This window comes from Salmo trutta, chromosome 10 (assembly GCF_901001165.1).
Source record: "Salmo trutta chromosome 10, fSalTru1.1, whole genome shotgun sequence".
Lineage (NCBI taxonomy): Eukaryota > Metazoa > Chordata > Actinopteri > Salmoniformes > Salmonidae > Salmo > Salmo trutta.
In genome coordinates, this window is record NC_042966.1 from 20,858,534 (window position 1) to 20,866,881 (window position 8,348).

Below are 8,348 nucleotides of genomic sequence, written 5' to 3' on the forward strand. Positions count from 1 at the left end.
AGCATGGGGGTGGCAGCATCATGTTGTGGGGGTGCTTTGCTGCAGGAGGGACTGGTACACTTCACAAAATATATGGCATAATGAGGGAGGACAATTATGTGGATATATTGAAGCAACATCTCAAGACATCAGTCAGGAAGTTAAAGCTTGGTCGCAAATGCGTCTTCCAAATGGACAATGACCCCAAGCATACTTCCAAAGTTGTGGCCAAATGGCTTAAGGACAACAAAGTCAAGGTATTGGAGTGGCCATCACAAAGCCCTGACCTCCATCCTATAGAAAATGTATGGGCAGAACTAAAAAAGCGTGTGCGAGCAAGGAGGCCTACAAACCTGACTCAGTTACACCAGCTCTGTCAGGTGGAATGGGCCAAAATTCACCCAACTTATTGTGGGAAGCTTGTGGAAGGCTACCCAAAATGTTTGACCCAAGTTAAACAATTTAAAGGCAATGCTCCCTAAATACTAATTGAGTATATGTAAACTTTTGACCCACAGGGAATGTGATGAATGAAATAAAAGCTGAAATAAATCACTCTACTATTATTCTGACATTTCACATTCTTAAAATAAAGTGGTGATCCTAACTGACCTAAAACAGGGACATTTTTACAAGGATTAAATGTCAGGAATTGTGAAACTGAGTTAAATTTATTTAAGGTGTTTGTAAACTTCCGACTTCAACTGTGTGTATTATTTATATACTGCTCAAAAAAATAAAGGGAACACTTAAACACCCCATCCTAGATCTGAATGAAAGAAATAATCTTATTAAATACTTTTTTCTTTACATGGTTGAATATGCTGACAACAAAATCACACAAAAATAATCAATGGATATCCAATTTATCAACCCATGGAGGTCTGGATTTGGAGTCCACACTACAGGCTGATCCAACTTTGATGTAATGTCCTTAAAACAAGTCAATGAGGCTCAGTAGTGTGTGTGGCCTCCACGTGCCTGTATGACCTCCCAACAATGCCTGGGCATGCTCCTGATGAGGTGGCGGATGGTCTCCTGAGGGATCTCCTCCCAGACCTGGACTAAAGCATCCGCCAACTCCTGGACAGTCTGTGGTGCAACGTGGCGTTGGTGGATGGAGTGAGACATGATGTCCCAGATGTGCTCAATTGGATTCAGGTCTGGGGAACGGGCGGGCCAGTCCATAGCATCAATGCCTTCCCCTTGCAGGAACTGCTGACACACTCCAGCCACATGAGGTCTAGCATTGTCTTGCATTAAGAGGAACCCAGGGCCAACTGCACCAGCATATGGTCTCACAAGGGCTCTGAGGATCTCATCTCGGTACCTAATGGCAGTCAGGCTACCTCTGGCGAGCACATGGAGGGCTGTGCGGCCTCCCAAAGAAATGCCACACCATGACTGACCCACCGCCAAACCGGTCATGCTGGAGGATGTTGCAGGCAGCAGAACATTCTCCACGGTGTCTCCAGACTCTGTCATGTCTGTCACGTGCTCAGTGTGAACCTGCTTTCATCTGTGAAGAGCACAGGGCGCCAGTGGCGAATTTGCCAATCTTGGTGTTCTCTGGCAAATGCCAAACGTCCTGCACGGTGTTGGGCTGTAAGCACAACCCCCACCTGTGGACGTCGGGCCCTCATACCACCCTCATGGAGTCTGTTTCTGACCGTTTGAGCAGACACATGCACATTTGTGGCCTGCTGGAGGTCATTTTGCAGGGCTCTGGCAGTGCTTCTCCTGCTCCTCCTTGCACAAAAGCGGAGGTAGCGGTCCTGCTGCTGGGTTGTTGCCCTCCTACGGCCTCCTCCACGTCTCCTGATGTACTGGCCTGTCTCCTGGTAGCGCCTCCATGCTCTGGACACTACGCTGACAGACACAGCAAACCTTCTTGCCACAGCTCGCATTGATGTGCCATCCTGGATGAGCTGCACTACCTGAGCCACTTGTGTGGGTTGTAGACTCCGTCTCATGCTACCACTAGAGTGAAAGCACCGCCAGCATTCAAAAGTGACCAAAACATCAGCCAGGAAGCATAGGAACTGAGAAGTGGTCTGTGGTCCCCACCTGCAGAACCACTCCTTTATTGGGGGTGTCTTGCTAATTGCCTATAATTTCCACCTGTTGTCTATTCCATTTGCACAACAGCATGTGAAATTTATTGTCAATCAGTGTTGCTTCCTAAGTGGACAGTTTGATTTCACAGAAGTGTGATTGACTTGGAGTTACATTGTGTTGTTTAAGTGTTCCCTTTATTTTTTTGAGCAGTGTATTATAATGGGTAACGATTGGGATACCATAAATAGAGATGTAGTTCTTATCGGTGTCTTGAGAGGCAGATTTGGTTCGATTTATTTTAGAACTTGAGATGGAGCTGAATTTGATCTTCAATGATCTTCAAAGCGTTTGAGGGATTGAGATACTTTATCTGGACAATGTAAGATATTATTGATGTAATAATGAGTTGACAATCAATAGAATTGTGAGATGTTGGTGTAAATTCTTTCGATTGTCGAATTGTCTGGGCCAGAGGCTTCATAGACAATAAAAAATAGCAGAGGTGAAATGGGATCACCTTGCCTGCTTTAATTGTGCTCCTAGATTTATGTGTGTTTTTACATTTCTACTTAGGAGTACATCATGTACTCCTTGTAAAAAAAATGTCAGCGTAGAGCCCTGAACTGTCAAGTTGTATTATGATTGGAGACAGGCGCAGGAATACGTAATAGGGGTTTTTATTTTCTCTACCCAAACAGAAGAGCGAGGTGTAAATCTCTAAATAAAAACATGGGACGAGACCCGTAAAACAAGTGCATAATAACACGTAGCATGGAAGCCGATACAATAGCACAGGTACTCACATGACCAACGGACATGGTGACAATGAGGAACAGAGGGCACATATACACGCATACTAATCAGGGGGAATGGGAACCAGGTGTGCGTAATGAGACAAGACAGTGCGGGGTTGGTGGTAATGAATCCAGTTCAGTGACGCAGACCTTCTGAGCTGGTGAACGGAATGTGCAACAGTACCGGGGGGATCCGTGACTTGAACTCCGGGACGGAACTACGTATGAGGACAACGAGGTCCGGACTTCTGTCATTTTTTTTCTATGTATACTTTTGGAACTCCGTCGGGGTCTCACCTTACTGTTGAGAGTTAGAATAGTAGAATACAAAAGGTCAAAATTCAAAACTTAGTTGTGCATCAGTAGTTTTCCTCTTGTTATGTCACTAACAGTCACTCAATTTGCTCTTGTCAGTAAAACAAATGTAGATGGGTAAATTATTTTAGTAGTCACACTCAGATATCATATTAACATTGCATAAATCATAAATCAAAATGACTTATGCTATAGCTTTAAAACTGCAAAGTTCTCCCAACTCCATGGCAAAATATGTAAAATTGCAGGAAATTAGCTGTAAAAGTGCAAAATCATGTGTTCTGTAAAGCAAACTAATTGGTCTACTTTTTGTAAAAAAAAAAATTCTGCTAACAGATCCCTCTTTATAGATATTAAATTATCTCCAGACCGCACTAAGACCCTGGTTACAGCCCTGGCTGAACTATAATAATACATAAGCCGTGTCACTCAGCATTTTGTGGCAGGGCAGGCACTTTGCTGATTATTGATTTAGTTGTAGAACTGTTGATCTGTTTTTACTATTGCATCATGTCTCTGAATTATTTATTTGAACATGCATTGTTTAAAAGATACAGGTCACAAAAATGAAATGAAATTCAGCAGTATACCACATTACTTCAATTTCTGAGGCTGTTAACTCTAATGAACTTATCCTCTCCAGCAAAGGTAACTCTGGGTCTTCCTTTTCTGTGGCGGTCCTCATGAGAGCCAGTTTCATCATAGCGCTTGATGGTTTTTGCGACTGCACTTGAAGAAACTTGACATTTTCCACAATGACTGACTTTCATGTCTTAAAGTAATGGACTGTCACTTCTCTTTGCTTATTTGAGCTGTTCTTGCCATAATATGGACTTGGTCTTTGACCAAATAGGGCTATCTTCTGTATACCACCCCTACCTTGTCACAACACAACTGATTGGCTCAAATGCATTAAGGAGGAAAGAAATTCCACAAATGAACTTTTAACAAGGCACACCTGTTCATTGAAATGCATTCCAGGTGACTACCTAATTCTTTATTTAACTAGGCTAGTCAGTTAAGAACTAATTCTTATTTACAATGACGGCCTACCCCGGCCAAACCTGAAAGACGCTGGGCCAATTGTGCGTCGCCCTATGGGACTCCCGATCACAGCCGGATGTGGTGCAGCCTGGATGAAGCTGGTTGAGAGAATGCCAAGAGTGTGCAAAGCTGTCATCATGGCAAAGGGTGGCTACTTTAAAGAATCTAAAATATAGTTTGATTTGTTTGACACTTTTTTGTTGGTTACTACATGATTCCATATGTGTTATTTCAACAACAACAACAAATCATAGCCTTCACTATTCTACAATGTCTAAAAAAGAAGGGAAATAAATAGACTGGAATGAGTAGGTGTGTCCAAACCTTTGACTGGTACTGTAGGCAATTAATACATGTTTGTATGAAAGAGTGAACATGAGTGGGTTAGAGCATGTATCTGAGTGTATACATAAGAGATGGGGGAGTTTTCAAGCATGTGTCAGAGTGAGTGTATGAAAGAGCGAGCATAACGTGTGTAAGTCGTACATGCGTAGCGGCAGCAAGGGGCAGAAGAGGGTTCTCTCCCAGGTTGATGACATCCAGGCCGATCAGAGGGTTGAAGTCGGGCACCTCCTCCAGCTGGATCCTCTCCAGGTAGAGACTCCTAAGACCAGCACTCAGCCCTGCCAGAGTCCTTAGACATCTACAGGAGAACCACAAAACACAGGGGTAATGGGGAGGGGGAATAGGAGGGGAGGAAAGAGAAAGAGGAGCATAAAAGATTGCAAGGGGGTAAAAAGAGGAAAGTAAGGGAGATACAAGAAGAGAAAGTAGAGGAGTGACATGAAAACCACAGATGTACTGGCATATAAATATATCCCCTCACCTTCTCCAATCCCATGCCATCCAGATACAGATCCTTCAGTGCCCTAGCCAATAGCTGGAAAACATGCGGCCCACTCCAGCGAATGGGATTCCCCGACGACTGTAATGCTCCCAGGTTGCCCGTCTTTGCTAACGCATCACTGGGCACCACCTCAGATAGAGCCCGCTCAACTTCTCAGCCCCAGTCAGAATCCCTGGCTACAGCTTGGCGATGGAATTGTTCTCCATGTGAAGGGCCAGCAGGCCATGTAGCAGCTTGAACCGGAGGCCTCGCAGGTTGAGGAGGCGTGTGTTGGGGGAGAAGCCGTGGGGGACTTTGGTGTGGACGCAGTTCTCAGAGGAGTGGTGTGTCTCAACCTATGGGAAACAGTGGGTGAGGGAGGAGAGGTGTGGGAGAAGAGGATAACATAGAAGAGAGAGGGTTTGGTGAGGTAAATCCATTTTAAAGATGGCAAGACCATATCAAACTCCCAGCATCTCCATCTCTCACCTTGCAGGCACAGTTGGCGGGACACTTGACATTGTCGGTGGGCTCGGGGTGGGGGTTGGAATTCCCCTTGTCTGCTCCTCAAACTCAGCCTTTAGCATGGCCTCCTGGCTCTGGCAGCGCAGGTCCCGGAAGTGGATGGCCTCCAGGTTCTCTCCTGGGAGTGAGAAGACAAAGGGAGTGCGAGAAACAGGGAAAACGAGATGAAGGAAGAGTGTGCATCTTTTAATTTGCAACACCAACTTTTCTCAGTAACATAGTCAAACCACAGCAAAGAAACAGTCGCATATAACACTGTCTCAATCTCTCTCACCTGATAGTGGATCTCGATGTTGTTGTTGGCCAGGTTGAGGAAGATGAGGCGGCCCAGAGCAGGGAACGCCCCATCCTTTATGGTGTGGATGTTGCTGCGCTGCATGGACAGGTGCATCAGGTATGGCATGTGTTTGAACGCACCCGATGGCAGCTCCTGGATGTTGTTGCCTCTCAGATCCAGCTTCACTGTGATCTGATGGGGAATGAATTGATAAGGATTGAGATTTGTTTGATATATATTTTATTTTCGTCTTGTATTCAAACAGGTTTCTCCTTGAAATGTAATTCAGTTGCTTACCTCATTGTGAGAGGAACCTCTGTCAGGTTTTTGTTGATGCAGGTAACAATGAGTGAGATTTGTTCACGTTCACACACACACACACACACACACACACACTCTTTTAGGCACTTGCCAAGGTGCACCCCGAGATGGCCAAGAGCAGTACCAGCAGAGTCCATAAGGCCGCGTGACAGACCATGGAATACATCTAGAAAATCAAAGGCGATTCAACTGGCTGAGCAAAAATTCTACTAGAAGATAAACAAAGTTTACACTTGTTGGGGGCCTATTCCATATCCTATAGCCTACGGGTCTTAAAGATCTCAAATGTCCTGGCCCTTGATCGAATTAATACACTTTCTCAACCCGTCTGTTTTTCGAAGAGTCATTTGAACTATTTGCTTTCTCAAATCTTTGCTGGTATGCGTCGGATTTCACCAGGCTACATTCCACGACTAAATGATCATCTCGGTGAGACGCCGTTTCACACCTCGCTGCGTCAAAATGATCCACAGACATGTATTTAAATGTGTACCCAACAACTTCAATTACGCATTTGGTTAATTCCGTTAATACATGCGTAACGATACAAATACGTATGTTTTCAATAGTCTACATAAGATAGAAATAGTTATAATGTAGGCCTACCTATATGCTGAAGTAGCCTAACATTGTACAACTACTTGAAGGCGTTTTTCAACATTTCAATAAATGCTTATAAAAAGGCAAAGACAGTTCCATATCTGCCACGGTATTTCAAAGATGGCTTAAAAAGTGTGTACGCTATTTCATCACACTTGTGAAACAGTTATCACCGTGTAGTCTGAAGGTGCAGTCTACCTGAACCAAAACAATACACCACTGCTTATGGAAATAAGTCTATGGGGTTGGGAAATGATTTGCTCTGCCTGAACCGAGGAAAGTTTCCAGATAAATCCAAACAAAACGATGTAATCTTTGTTGACCAATCGCCTACTTGTTCCTATTTAGCAATTGAAAAACGATGTTAACACTTTTTTTCCAAAGATGTGTCCATCTACAATGATCACAGACGTTGTGAATTGAGTGAGTGAGAGAAAGAGAGATTTGCAAGAGAGGGGGAGAAATAAGAGACCGTGTAATTTCCTAGGGCAAAGCCTGTCTCCTATAAATAAACCAGGAGTAATGGTGGAACGCGGTTTCCTACGGTTAGCTGGTTAATCCACGAAACATTACCCACGTCTGTGTGTTTGCTGACAGAAAGGCATGACACTGTCCCACAGCGGCGTAACTACGGGTACCCAGTTTGATCTCAGGCCTACCCCAAAAAAGTTATTATTATTAAATATACATTTTTATTTTTATTTATTTTTACATTTTAAAAGAAATGCATGTGGGATTTATTTTCTATGGGTGTTGGTGCTGACATCTTCAGGACAGGAATACCGGTTTACTTAACGGAGGAATAAACACACATGTTCATCATTGGTGTCTTAACCAGAACGGGGGAAAATGCACTTTATTTATTTTCGCACATGCGCAGTCATACATCTCTCATAGGGCATGACTGTACCAGTGTAAGAACACAACAACATATTAGTCCACATGCCAACACCCCCACTTGCTCTTATACTGTACAAGTCGTATTCAACCTAACTTTATCAACACATTTAGCTTACAGTTATTCATCTCACAAATGTCAGTTTATATTCCAAACATGTAACCCAAGAATTTTTCATTTTTGAACTTCGTTACAGGTTTAGTCAAAACATCTGCAGCCATGTCTGCCGTTGGACAATATTCAATACTTATTTTACCATCACTGAGTGCAGATCGAATGAAATGATATCTGATGTCGACATGTTTACATCTCTGACGACACACTGGGTTCTTTGACAGAGCAATTGTACCTTGTTTGGTTCATCGTTATTTTCCCTTCACTTTGTGTAAAATCAATGCCTAGGAAATGTCCAAGCCTCCCAAGATCTTTCATCTTAAATTTTTCACGTAACATTTCTTTTACACTTGTGAGTGAGTCACTATCACTAGCAGCGATAATTAGATCATCGACCCAAATTATCAAAATGATCCTTTCTGTTGCAGTTTGTTTGTTATAAACACAGTGATCAGCTGGGTTCTGTGTAAAACCATTTTCACTAAGGTGATCATGCAACATTTTGTTCCAGTTCCTTCCTGACTGTTTCAGGCCGTACAGTGACTTGTTCAGTTTGCAGACTAGTTGCTCACCTGTATCTGACCTGACTTCAAAACC

At 43.4% G+C, this 8,348-nt stretch overlaps 1 long non-coding RNA gene across 1 annotated transcript; it reads right to left on the reverse strand.

Annotated features, from left to right (window-relative positions):
* Positions 1-4,714: 4,714 nt before the first annotated feature.
* LOC115200857 (uncharacterized) lies at positions 4,715-6,061 on the reverse strand. Its single transcript, XR_003879616.1, has 4 exons — positions 5,816-6,061; positions 5,506-5,659; positions 5,017-5,372; positions 4,715-4,833 (listed from the first exon to the last, which is right to left on the reverse strand). It is a non-coding gene; the product is annotated as an uncharacterized LOC115200857 (long non-coding RNA).
* Between the last annotated feature and the right edge of the window lie 2,287 nt (positions 6,062-8,348).